Genomic DNA, 14748 nt, shown 5'->3' with positions numbered 1-14748 from the left:
GGCACCTCAGATATGATCCTAATGTTAATTCTGCTGTATAGAGAGTACATAGGTTTGCCATGTGAATAGCAGAATGCTTCTCTCCTGCACTAATAATCATGATGTCATTCTTCAAATGGCTGTCATTTTGTATGCAAGGTGGAAAACATGCTGTCATAAAGTGATTTTTTTAAAAAAACTTAACTGTTAATGGAAATATCAATTACAAGAGAATTAATGAATAACTGGATTCTATATGGTTGCCATGCTCTGTTTTCTCCATGCTACAATGCCAGTTTTAGGCATCATTGCATTTCGCTATCATAATAGTAAAGCAGTGCATTGCTTTTGAGCAGGTCAGACACTGAACAATTAATTAGATGCCATTAGTGATACATAACATGCTGTTTTTATAGCAATGATGGTGATGAAATAATAAATTGTCACTATTGTAGTTATGGCTTTCTTGTGCAATTGTAGCACTCCAAATTGTACATTTGAGATGTACACATGTTCTGAACAACATGCTCCTGCCTTGCATGTTGTGGATTTCAGGGGGTACATGGTAATTTTTTTAGATGTGCCTGTTATGTGCAGCTGTCATGTATTCTAACTGAAGATGCTGTAGATTGAAGCTAGAGGTTCACACAGGAAAAGCATGCAGTTATCATTGGGCTGCAGCCCAGACCATGCTTCAGAGTTCAGTTTGTTGTAGTTACTACAAACAAAACAAGCTGACAATATTTAGGGTAGGTATCCTTATATCCTTCAATGCACATAGGATGCAATCTATAGAATCCAAAGGCAGTAGCACACTGATTTCAACAAAGCAAGACCAGTAGTAATTTAATTGTGAAGCTTGAAGTTTGTATTTTATCTATTTACCTTAAAGATTTCCAAAGAATTTTATCCTGTGTATTCGACCGATCATGATTTTAAAATCATGTGAAAATCAAGACTCGGCTGGGAAGGAATGTTGCTTTCTTTACCTGAGGTCAGAATCATTTCTCCATGATAGATGCAATTTCTCAGATAACTTTGACATACCATGGAAGCAATAGGAAGATGAGAGAAGAAAAATCCTTTTGGTTGCAGGTTTACAATTCTGCATACTGGTCATGTCAGAAAGAATTTTCACTGGTTCTGATCTGACAGGGTGTATGCTAAGTAAATTTGACATGGTATAATTTTGTTTGGAATAATATTTGGAATAATATTGGTCTTTGGAAAGAGGATGCCCTTTAGAGAAATGGAGTTACTTTGCTCTACCAAAGTTAGCAGTATGTTGTTATCTGCATAGAAACATTCTAAACTAAATAATAATTAGATATTTATACTAGCCTTTATATATAACCTACAGAAGCAATAAATCACACGGAGTGCTCTGTATTAGAAGAAACAAGGCCTGCTCAAGGGAGCCAGGCCTAATGAGCACAGCAACTCTTGGTAGAACTTGCCCTTATGAGGCAGTTGTGGAGGCTGGAAACCCCCAGCTTCCTACAGCTGCTTAAATCTCCCCCTGGTCCTTCCCAAGCAATCTGAGACTACACCCACACATCTCTCTGCTCTGTCCTCTTCATGTCTCTTCTGATCCAGGGAGGCGGGGAGCTTCTTGCAGCAGCAGGAGGAGATAGCATGGCTTCTTCACCTGACCTCTGCCTCTTGGCCTCCCTTCTCTCATTCAGATTCTGATTCACAGACTTTCCCTGCTCTCTAAACCTTGTTACCTCTTCAGCTTCCTAAATCTCCTCTTCCCAGTCTTCTCCCTTGGATCACTCATCACCATACCACCACCAATCCACTGGATCTGAGCTTTCTTCCCTTGGGGGTTCACCAGTTGGTGCCTACCACAATTCCTCTGTGTCCAACCGGTCCATGACATTGCCTCACTTGCTGGCTACCCTTCACTGGCAGCACCACTCCAGAGTTTCAGGCAGGAGGTCTTTCCTAAATTTGCTACATCTGGTCTTTTTTGGTGAGGATTGAACCTCAGACCTTTCTGTGTTCAAAACCTATGTTCAACTGAACTCGTTCCCCCATCTCCTTGTTAGGGGTCTCATGATTTAGAGCAGTGTTTCTCAAAAATGCACCCCCAGCTGTTGTTGGACAACAACTCCCATCAGCCCTAGCTAGCAGGACCAGTGGTCAGGGATGATGGGAGTTGTAGTTCAACAACAGCCAGGGACCCAAGTATCTCAGGTGAAAATGTATATTCAGACCCAACTCTAAAGCATGTTTTCCTTTCCTTTCAGATGGAATTGGATCTGGCCCTGCTGGGTGGGTTAATGTCAAGTCATTTTTTTTCACCTTCGTTGGGGGCAAGGCACAGACATCCTGAAGCACACTTAAATGTTCTCCAACCCTGTGGAGGTATTGAGGAAAGTTGAGTGCACTTTAATTCATGCAGAGAAAGAGCATTGAGGGTGGAGAGAGAGGAAGGCCTACGTGACAGTTTGATGGTGCCACAGAGAAGACTACTAGGCATAACATCAAGGTGCTGAGAGCTGTTTTTAATTTTTTCACCCTACTGTTCTCTTAAGGCGGGGATGGAACCTCTGACCCACAGGCTAAACTTGGCCTGCCAGTTTTTCCCATTTGGCCCAACCCACCTGCCAAATTTGCCCCCTGGACCTGAAAAAGTTCCCCACTCCTTGGAATTTTAAATTTTTAGTTGGTTTCTTAAGAATCCCAAGATAGAGAAAATCTCTCTTTCTTGCAGCGAAGTGGAGTGTAACATGATACAGACTGCCTTTTAATTTGGGCCCTGAGCTTGTATCAATATTATTTTGGTTGTCATGCAGGGTATTTTCAACAGCATGTGTAAAGGAGAAGTTGTACGTTTTAAAGGCCATCTGCTGTCCCTCCTCAAAGGGGAAATATTTCTCAATTAATTAATTCATAAAAAATATATTTCCTGGTCTGCTGTCCAAACACAATTTCCCTATCTACCGTCAATAGGGTGGTAATGAAAATCACAAGAAAGTCTGTACATACTTTTTATGTTGCTCTACATCACGGATGCAGCCTTGTGTGAAATCTTCAATAGGCAGTGACGTCAAAGACGGCGATGATAAAGTCTCTTTATCTTTTAAAATCATGCTTATTTTAAGAACTTTCCATATTGCATTTCATTTATCACCATGGAATCATTCAGGAGCAACTTTGTGATAAATTGTAAAGAGTCATTGTCTCTTGACAGCAGGATGGAAACACTAGTCTAGGAATTTTCGATCCATTGCTAAAGGATGTTTCACGTATGCAAATCAATGGCAAGTCATGGTGTAGTTAGGCAGTCAGAGTCTGTGTGTACATCAGGGGTCAGCAAACTTTTTCAGCAGGGGGTGAGTCCACTGTCCCTCAGACCTTGTGGGGGCCTGGACTATATTTTGGGGAAAAAAACATGATGCAAGAGCACCATGAGCCCCGGTGGCTGCTTACCTGTGTCTTGTGAGCGGCAGGGGTTGGCGGTGGAGGGACGATGAGCGGCGCACGAAAGGGCTCCAGAGAGGGGCTGCTTAAAATGGCGGCCACCCGAGCGCTGTTGCTGCTGGCACCAACAAAGCCTAGCCCCCTTCCAATTCTAGGCAGCGTGGGGAGAAGCCAGGAAGAGGAGCGAGGAGGCGCCGTGTGAGGGAGGGAGAGGGAAAGAATGTGCACACTGGTGGTCCATGTGGTGATTCCTGGACCGTCCGCGGGCCAGATCCAGAAGGCAATTGGGCCTGATCCGGCCCGCAGACCTTAGTTTGCCTACCCATGGGGTACATTATATTCATGCATTGAGAAGCTGTTTCTCTAGTTGTGGAAGCACTTGGCACTAGGCCCATGTTGTTTACATGTCTTGACCTTGGCTGCTGCTTTTCGGATCACCATATCCATGATTTTGCCGCCAGAGAAAACCAGCACCGATGGCTGGGAGACCAGTTGTTCCCTCCCAAAGGTTTAATGTCAGTCTTCTTGGAAACGGTTACAAGTATCATTTATGGAAACCTGGTGCAGTGTTGATGCAACCCTTAATGCACCTTTGAAGTGACTGAACTTTTGTTTAGACTCAGAAAGTAGACGTTCAGAGAAACATGTCAGATGCTACATAGCCCAATGTTGATTTCCCTTCGATGAGGGAAAAAGCTGCAGAGAGCTTTCATAATATTATTAGCTTGGCTGCTCTGGTTCTGGGGTTTACTCAGATTTGAAAGAAGTGGAGTTAATTAAAATTAAACAAAGACCTTCTGTCCCTGCCTGGTTGGGTTCCTTTCCTCTTTCTCTGAGATGACAAAGAGGCTATAAATATAGGGAGCCCTGCTTTGTGTTGTCCTGTCAGGCAAGAGTAATTAAGGAAGCATGACGTCCAGGTGCAGTGTGCTCAGTGGATGGCTGGGGAGGAAATGGGACATGTTAAAATTGGCTCAGTGAATCTCCAAGCACACATGATATAGTGATAGGTTATAAAGATGGGGAAGACAGTACTAGTTTAGGTAGCATCCACTTGGCAGTGTCATACTGCTTTGGACAATACCCTCCCCCAAGTGGCCTACTGTAACAAAAAGCTCAAATCTGTTTCACTTGAGATCTATTGGTACATTATTGGGTTTTTTTTGTTTGTGTGTGCACTTACAAAACATAAAACAGAATGGTAACTAACAAGTTACTAACACATTCCCCATGGGCACCTCCCAAGCTGGGAGAAACCATGAACCAGAAACTCAAAAAATGGTTTTTCAACACCTTTTGCACTCCACAAGTGACTTCCTCCATGGCCATCGGGGTTGGATCTGCTCTGCTCCTCTTTTTTTCTCATTCTGTCCACCTTCCTTCCTTCCTTCCTTCCTTCCTTCCTTCCTTCCTTCCTTCCTTCCTTCCTTCCTTCTGTTCACTGCTTTCCCTTCTGCCTCCTCCTTCCCTTTTTCCTCCTCCTGCAAATCTCACCTGCTTTCTCCAACTTTCTTCTTTCTAAGCCTCACTGGGCCATCTGCTCACACTTCTGTAGGGCTGCTGCGACGGCCCACACCAGGAGCCAAATTCCTCCACTGAGTTGCCCAGAGGAGCCTGAGTGCTGTGCCCAGTCATCCAGAGCAGCAGAGGAGCGGCCCAGGAACGTGTAGATGGGCAGGTGAGCTCCTAGACACTCAGCCAGAGTAGAGACGTGTGATTTTAGCACACCCACCCACGCCTGTGTTCTTGGCAGGGGCCAACTCATGATGTCGTCTTTGATCTCCAGGTTGCCTCCATGTTATCATTTGCCAATACAGTAATGCACAGGGTCTCCCTGACATCAGATTTTGCTCACGCTATGCTGAAAGGAAAAGCAGAATCCCCCTAATTAGCTGCATGGATTATATTACATGTCACATTTGAGAAAGCTTTGCTTTGATGCTGTCTAATGGTTTGTCCCATTTTAAAGCTCGCCTAACTCTTATGACAAGTTAAACAAAACAAGTGAACATCTGTTGCGAGAAGGCTACAAGATAAATGGAAGAAACCTGAGACATCACAAAATTGCAAAATGACAGTTTGTAAAAAAAAAAAAAAACCAACAGCCCTCACTCTGAGCTTTGTCAGTGTAGCATGAAACTAACTTCCTTTTTCTCTAATGCTGATGTATAAAGCTGCATCTGAGTATCAGTGGTAAAAACATTTTCTTATCCTAGAAGTAGTATTTGGCTTTATATACAAATGAGCTGTGCCTAGATATTACAGTCCACAGAATAATAATGTAAGGCCGCAATCCTAACCATGTTTACTCAGAAGTAAGTACAATTCAGTTCTATTGGGCTGCCTCCCAGGTAGGTGTGGTTAGGAGTACAGCAGTTTTTTTAAAAAAAAGAAAACAAAAATGAAAAACAAAACAAGAAAAAATAAAAGGTTCAATATTATCAGAATATTTATATTCTCAATATATGATGAAGCGAGTCTATCCACAAATCTCTTTCTAAAATATAATCATGAAAAAATGTCAGTTTAGGTCATTAATGCTATATCTCAAATGCTAAAGCAATTCAGAAGGAGCAGAAAGGAGTTTTATGTCCACAGCCCTCACCCCTATTTGCTAGAATACTGACCTGAAAATTTACTCAAAGCTAACATGTTGTGTAAGTCAGTTACATAGCTACATAATTTTGTGAACAATAGAGGAATATGTTTTTTTTTTGCTCCATTTGATGTCCCATTACATCTTTAATGGCTCTTAATTCTTCTCTCCAAAATGTAGTACTAATAGGTCTAATCCTGAAGATATAAAAGCAGTCCATGTGCACAACAGAACATCTCCAGAGGACAGCTGATTTTGTGCGATATAAAAAGAGGTCTATCTCTAAAATAATATGGGAAGAGTTCTATTAGAAATGAGTTCACATTACTGTTTGTATAATATTGTTGAATATACCACTTATTCAAAAGTGGTTTACAGTACAAGTATAAGGCCAATAGACACACATAGTTAAAATACACAACAAAACAATTTCATTCAAATGTTAAGCATCCACAATTAAAATATGCACAACAAATTGGTTCTAGAGCAGGCAGTGACTTTCTCTTTCTGGTTCTGCTTGAGTTAATATTTTTTTCTGTATCTTCTAGATGTGTGGAATTCTGGGGAAAGAATCATTTCTGAAATTTGACCCAAGGTAAGAAGAGAAATATTCTGCTCTGGAAGACAGTGGTGGCAAGACCTCACCTTGGGGGTTGTTTGGTCATCTTTGTGGGCGCTTTATTGCAGCTGGCTGAATAGAAACGAGGAAGATCATACATAGATTATTTTAAAAAATAGCCAGAAAAGAACTTCCTGCTTTGTTAGAACTGGAAGGGCTTTGAACTGTAATTAACCAGATCATTTAAACTACAAAGGCTGGTCAGTCTCCTTCCCTTGATGTGAACATGTTGCTTATAAGCTTTTCCCACTCGGCTTATTATAGTGAAATATTCAATAGGAGCACCTACTATTTACGGTAATTATGACTTTGATTATTTTGAGTCCACGTAAAAGAACTGAATATATTACTGCCATTCTTCGTGCAATCATAGGGCTTTTTGTTCCGAATTGCATCTACTTACATTTAGTAAAGTTTTCTCCTGAGTTAGTGTGATTAGCAGTGTTTTTTGTTTTTGTTTTAAGAAAAAAGGTGCTGCCACTCACCATGAAGTTGTTACAGGAAGTGCCACACTTTTGAGAAAGAAAAAAGGTGCTGGTATTGCATACCATTGAGTACCCCCAGAAAAAAGCACCAGATTAGGCCTGCAGCCTTAAATGCACAGTCAGAGTCTTACAGTTGCAATTAACTGCCTTACTCTATGCTATGCTGTTTTATGATATTTCTATTGTTTTATTGATCTCTTATTGTTACCCACTCTTCTGGAAGCATTTCAAGTTGCTTTCTTTGTGTTGCTTCTTATGGTTTCAGCCAAGCACAGAGCAGAAAGCTGAGAACACAGCGAGAATTGGGCATCTGGGTGCACTTGAAGTCCTAAATCTAGATGTTGACTTCTTCAGGCACTGCCAAGTTGTCTTGCAAACATATGAAATGGTTAACTACGGTTTGAGTTTTACCCCTACTCTTTGCTGCATTTTAGAAAACTTTGAATAAACCTGGCCAATGCAATAACTGGACAAAATGTTTGCTCAGTCCAGTCATTCATCACAACCCAAGTACTGTTTGACTTGCATTCAAATGATTGCTTAACTCCACATGAACAGAATTACTTCTCCAAACAGATGCAAAGGCAAACATGTAAAGTGAGATCAGGCTATGGATGGATGTGTTTTGCCAGATTTACACAGCGTTTCATGAATAGATGTTACTCAGCTTCATTATTAACTATACATTGTACTGATCTTCATTACTTTGGGATATTTAACATAAGAGGACCACTCATGGATCACATCCAAAGGCCTGTCTAGTCCAGCAGCCTGTTGTCACGATGAATAACCTTGGGATGAATTTATGATGAATTTACCTATGGGAAAATCACATCCAGAACATGACCATAACAGCACTTTCCTCAATTATGCTGCCCAGCATCTGGTATTCAAAGGCATACTGCATCACTAGTAACCACAGATACCTTAAACTCAATGAATTTGTCTAAGCCCATTTTAAAGCCATCCAAGTTGGTGGCCATTCCAAATGTTGCTGTATTTCTCTTCCTTTGCCAGGTCACCTTATACAATGACACCCCCCCCCCAATTCCTTCTCCACCTGCCATTTTGCAGGTATGTGACCCTTTCCAGTGTATATGTCATCTGCCTTCTCTAGAACCACACCTACCCTTAGCCCCAGAAGGAGGCTATCATTTAGTACATCTCCAGTAGATGTGCTGGTTTAGCCACTGGTTTCCTGCATCTCCATCATTCATCATCTGGCAAAAGACCTAACTGTTTGAAGGTCAGTGGTATCCAGTATGACAGAAATGCACAGTTTCTGGTTTAGAACCACAGTGCTGCATTTTGAAGATGCTAATCATGTCCTAATTGGAATTGGAGGTATTATGCTTCCTCCAACCTGTTTTTGCAAAAGGCGTAGGACTTCACCTGCTTTTTCCCCAGAACCTTGAGGATTTTGTCCTAATTTACCTCCATGTGGCACTCAGCTCACATGAAAAGGTCGGACATGTGCAGACTAGGGAATCAAGATGACTGGAGGGACTTCTTCTGTCAAGAGAAATGATGCCGTAAATTTGCTCAGACCTTTGGAGCACCCTTTATTTCTAAAACAGAATAAAGCTTACTCAACAACACAGATGACCTTGAGAGGTTTGGAAAGATTTTACACCTGCCTGATTATCTCCCTTCATTACAGTAGCCCTGAGGTAATTAATCTTGCCTTCCAGTGACTAAAAGATTAATTTCAAAGTAGACTCTGCAGCAGTACAGGTTAGGGGGTTTGAGTTGCACTGAGGCTGTTCCCAGGATACCAAAAAGGCTGCCCTTGCCCTTATTTTTAAACCAAATAAAGGGAGAAGTAGAAAAGAACGTCACATTCAAAACATATTGTTTGCAATACTCCTGAGGTACACCTTTAAAAAATAAGATACAAAGAAATTTAGTTTAGAGGCAGAGGACATATTTTGTAATCAGGTGGTTTTTCGTTTCACCACTGCCATCTCCAGTTAAAATAATGAAGTAGAATAATAGAATCATAGAGTTAGAAGGGACGCCAAGGGTCATCTAGCCCACCCTCTGCAATGCAGGGATCCTGCGCACATCTGGGAGGGCTCAAGTCTAGCATGTAGAAGACTCTGTGTGAGATATTGGAGCTCTGCTGCTAGTTAAAATAGGCCTGGGGTTGCCAACCATTTAGGTCTACTGGCCCAGTTGGCTTCCTGAGCAGTTGAGGGCACCACCCTCTCTGGCCACTTTTCTCCCCCAGGTCAGCTTCCCTACCAGAGACAGTGTGTGTGTGTGTGTGTGTGTGTGTGTGTACACATTTTGCTTTCCCAATAAATCTGGGCAAAAGTCCAATCTAGTAGAATTAATATGAGCCTTGAAAAACCCATAGAAATGAAAGAGGAAGTGGGAAAGAGTGTCATTCTTCCAACTTCCTCCCTCATAACTACTGAAGGCAGAAGAAGGTAACTGCCCTCACCGCCTCATGAGACCAAGCTGGCAGGGAGTGGAGAGGCTCAGAAGTTTCACAGATACAGTACTAGAAGATTGTCACTGTGTTCACAGGAGCCATGCTGCCGACCCCTGCAGTGGAGTTTTGAGCTAGATGGACAAATCATCCAACCTGCTTAAATGCTGCTTCCTATGATCTTAAGCTGACAACTCACCCTTTCATTTACTGACAGAAAGTACAAGTGGTGAAAGAATAAGTGATACAAAGTACAGAAATCTATACTACTTGAATGCATGGAAAACTAAATAGTCCACGGGTGTAAGGTTGTTTTGCTCCTTAAATTCTCAGGGGCTAACCCAGCCAGATGGGTGGGGTATAAACAATAAAATTATTATTATTACCAACTGCACTTCTGTGAATCAGCATCTTTCTCTGCATATAAATACTGACTGAAGAGGGCTGAGAAGGTTTATTTAATGAGACTAATTGCAGGGGGATAATGTAATTGGAAGCCGAGCTTCTCAGAAAAGGTGTTAGCTGTGGCCTGTGGCCAAAGGATATGCATCCAAGCTGGCACACATGACAAAATTCAACCTGGAGTCCGTTTGCTGACCCACTTTCCAGAAGGATCAGAGTTGCTCCAGATTCATCATTATCTAAAGCTGTGAGGTGGCCTTTTCAGCAGTACAGGGGGAGATGCATCCAAATGAGGAATGAAATTAAAATTAGAGCTCTGATCATTTTTAGGCCCTGAAGAAAGACCCCAAATGTGGGAGGCCAGTTAGATCAGAAAATGTCTGCCATGAGATACACATCATGAGGTGAAGCACAAATGTAATGTCACAAGAGACGAAGCCTAGACATGGATGGTCTTGCTCTTTTTCTCTGTTTTTGTTTTCTATATTTTGGTGTCTTTCCCTGTATTTGCCATTTCTACACTTATGTTGCCAGATTCAAGCTGGACATCTGATGAAGGAGGGCAGCAGGGAGTATGAGAGGAATGGAGAAGAGAAACAAAGAAGAGAAACACTTTGGAGACACTCTAAAGCAGTAAACAAAACAAAAAGGGGCAGGGGTAGAACTGACATACAGAGTGTGATGGAGATGGAATTTGCCATATTTTCTGGAGCAATTCTTTGTAGCTATAATATAAAGGCATCGTTCAACTTCTTCTCACATATTGGGCAGCATCCAATAATGCCTGTCCTCTTGCACAGTGGAAATTTGCTTGAGCAACAGAACTCTTGGTTTTTCGTTCCCACCTATGCCAGACACCCAAAGGCCCATTCCCAATCTACTCCAGAGTCCTCCAACCTCTGGAGTTTTGAGGGGCATGCAGAAGGATGCAGGTGGGAAGGGGAGGAAGAAAAAGCCCTGCTGAGTGAGTGGGCATCTCTTCTCGCTATGTTGGACCTCACACATTGTGTCATACTGTGCAGAATGAACATTTACATCAATTCCTGCTTTGTGTATGCCTACAGAATTGTGTTAGCAGATGGTGGTTATGAAACCCCCTTTGAATCCCTGGATTCTTCTTGTAGAAACAAGGTAAAATAGTGACATGCTAATTTTGAATTAATCCCTTTGAGAGCATGTGATGAAGGGATGTGACGGGCACAGCTTTACACCTTTGTGAAGAACATTCACAAAGATTTTTGGATGTATATTTTGACACAGCACGTTTTGAGAAAAGAAGCAAAAAGGTACACACAGCTTTACATCGTAGGTGGAATTCACCTAGTACAAATTCTGGAATTACCAGCATAAGCTGGTTTTTAATGTGTTTTAAATGTGGTAGGTTTTGAGACAAGAAAGTGTTTTCTCACTGTGAACCATTGCCATTCTAAGAGAAAAAGGGAGGCATTCATGGTGAATTCTGGCACTTCTTTTTCTATGCTCCTGGGGTCTGTGTGCAGTTACTAAGGACCCCTGATGTCCTTTGAAGGGAAAATATGAGTGGTAGATCTGTAGACTACTTAGCCCTGATTCAGGCAGAACAAGCACTTAGGCACTCTTTAGAAGCAGGACAACAAAACAGGCAGTGCTTAATACTGAATGGCACTACAATCCCAAACACTTTGTGTCATGATCAAAAGGTGAGGCGTGACGAAATAGTCAGACATTTCCCCCCTTGTAAAACAGCGTTGCGCCTTTAGTCATATGATTCTTTGTCAACAGTACAAAGCTTAGAAATGTTCCTTGACATTGGAGTCAAACTTCCGTTATTCAAACAGGCGAGAGGAAGGCAATTGGCCCTAAACATGACTCTCTTTATTTCCCAGTGACGTCAGTTCTGTATTCAGACCATGCCTTTTATTAGTTCCTTGTAAAAGGTCTCTTCAAATACACGGGGCCATGAATTCCATTGAGAGGAGTGAGGGAAAATAGGATAGGGCAGCAGTAAGTATCCAGTGAATCAAAAACCCAAGCTTGATCCTAATTTGATTAATTCATGCTTTATGACTCTTCTCAAACCAGACTACAGGTCACTGGCTGCCATCTGTCTTTTTTAAAATTTAAAATGCTCAGTGACCACATACTTGAGGTGATTTCATCTACCTTTACTCTTTCTTATCTGTAGACTTGTGCTCCGTTTTCATTTGTTGTGGTGGTTTTATAGCTCTGTGTTGGCCTTCTGAATCCCAGTAATGGTTGTGTTGGCTAGGGCTGAAGAGAGTTGTAGCCCCAAACATCTGAGGGGCACCAGGCTGGGTAAGTAAACCAAAATTAAAAGCTCACCATCTTTAGGTTTGATAAGGGACAGGCCTCAATACAAAGGACCTTCACAGAATCAACGGCTTCTCAACACCAGCCTGGCCAGGCTTTTGCTCTCTAGAATATTAGAACTGTAATTCCCATCAACTCCAGCCATGATGACTGGGGCGGATGGGGGCTGTGGTCCATCAACTGGACTACATCTGGGAAAGGCTGTTTTGGGCTGACCTCTTGCGCTACGACAGAATATCACATCAGGCAATAGCTCAGTGGCAAAGTGCATACTTTGCTTGTCAAAGGTTCCAGGTTCAAATCTCTAGAGAACTGGAAAAATTCCTCCCCAAATCCCTGGAGAGCTGCTGCCAGTCTGTGTGGATATGGATAATACTGAGCTAGAGGGACCAATGATATGACTTGAGGGCCCTCCAGAATGGCAAGGTTTACTTTGTGGTTCTATTCTGCAACATCTCATTGATGTAATAAAGGTGCATTAGTGGTGGTGGATTTATACTGGACCGTCCACACATGATTCCATTTTATTAATAGTTCTGCAATGTTTCTCCAATACAGTGGTACCTTGGGTTACAGATGCTTCAGGTACAGACACTTCAGGTTACAGACTCCGCTAACCCAGAAATAGTACCTCGGGTTAAAAACTTTGCTTCGGGATGAGAATGGAAATCGCACAGCGGCTGCGCGACTGCGCAGTGGCAGAGGGAGGCCCCATTAGCTAAAGTGGTATCTCAGGTTAAGAACAGTTTCAGGTTAAGAACGGACCTCCAGAATGAATTAAGTTCTTAACCCGAGGTACCACTGTATTGCCACGTTACTGCAATGTGGAGAGAAACATTTGTGTTACAAAACATTATAGGAGTTCAGCAACAAGCTATGGGACATGCGCTGAATGGAAATGAAACAATATGTCTGTCCCAAAGCTTTTGCAGATGCAAACAACATGGAAAGCAGGATCGCGAGGAACTGCCCCAGTACAATCATGAATTCGCATCCTCGTGAAGGTGCCATAAAAAACACATTGGGGCGACATAATATAACTTCCATGTTTCTGAATACCTTTTCGGATTTTTCTTGTACAACACAGAATTGTTCCATTTCAGGACCCAACTTTCCCTGACATGAATTTTGTGGCCTGCAGTCATAATGTAATCCAAGGCATAGCTTGCAGCATGTAAAGAAGTGAGATTTAAGTTTTCTCTTCTCAGTCATGATCCCCACAGAACTGCCCCTGTGCTGTGATTAGTGATAGAAAATAAAACCTCCCGTTGTGGTCCCTGTGAGCCTTTTTTTGTATCACTATTTGCAGTGGGGGAGCATTTCAATCAGGATCACTGCTGGGGAGGAATAGTAGAACCTCTGCTCTGCGCCAAGCACTGTGGCACTGCTCAAAATCACCTTCCCCTGCCAATAACAGCATTAAAAAAAATAAAAATAAATTCCTGATGTGGCTACACTTTACCCATTAGCACATATTGTACACTCCATTTCAAAAACAATTTCCTAGGTGGAATAAGGTGGCCCGGCTGTTCAAGAAATGCAAGTCTGACTCTTTACTCCAGCTCCAGCATGCTTTCCATTGCTGGTTTCTGAAGCTGAGAACACATGATGTTAACCACAATCTATCTGAATCTGGTAGTTTATTGAGAAATAACTGCTGTTTTATGTGTTTTCCGTCAAACCTGCTTCCATCCATTTAAGCTGTAAAGGTAAAGAGACCCCTGACCACTGGGTCCAGTCGTGGATGACTCTGGTGTTGTGGCACTCATCTCACTTTACGGGCTGAGGGAGCCGGCGTACAGCTTCCGGGTCATGTGGCCAGCATGACTAAGCCGCTTCTGGCGAACCAGAGCAGCGCACGGAAACGCTGTTTACCTTTCCGCTGTTTACCTTTACCTGTTTATCTACTTGCACTTTGACGTGCTTTCCAACTGCTAGATTGGAGGGAGTTTAAGCTGAGGTGTGCACATTTGAGACATCCCTTGCACATTGCACAGATAATGGTCTCATTGAATAGAAGCTGGAGGGGCTGCAGGCATGGGGAAAAACTCAGGCAAGGAACATCAGGTGAAGCCATCTCCAGGTCTGGTGTGTACAGCAATGTAAAAATGGGACTTGAAATGCACCGGGGCAACAACAATCTTGTTGCATTTTAAGTGGCTAATATTTACATACTTCAATTCTGATGCACTTACTTGCAAGTAAAAAAAGATAAAGGTAAAGGACCCCTGGATGGTTAAGTCCAGTCAAAGGTGACTATGGGGTGTGGCACTCAGCTTGCTTCAGGCTGAGAGAGCTGGTGTTTGTCCACAGACAGCTTTCCGGGTCATGTGGCCAGCATGATTAAATTGCTTCTGGTGCAACGGAAACACTGTTTACCTTCCTGCTGCAGTGGTACCTATTTATCTGCTTGCACCGGTATGCTTTTGAACTGCTAGGTTGGCAGAAGCTGGGAAAGAGCAACGGGAGCTCACCCCGTTGTGTGAATTTGAAC

This window comes from Podarcis gaigeae, assembly GCF_964106915.1.
Source record: "Podarcis gaigeae genome assembly, chromosome: 1".
Classification (NCBI taxonomy): domain Eukaryota; kingdom Metazoa; phylum Chordata; class Lepidosauria; order Squamata; family Lacertidae; genus Podarcis; species Podarcis gaigeae.
Note: the sequence above shows the minus strand (reverse complement) of the source record.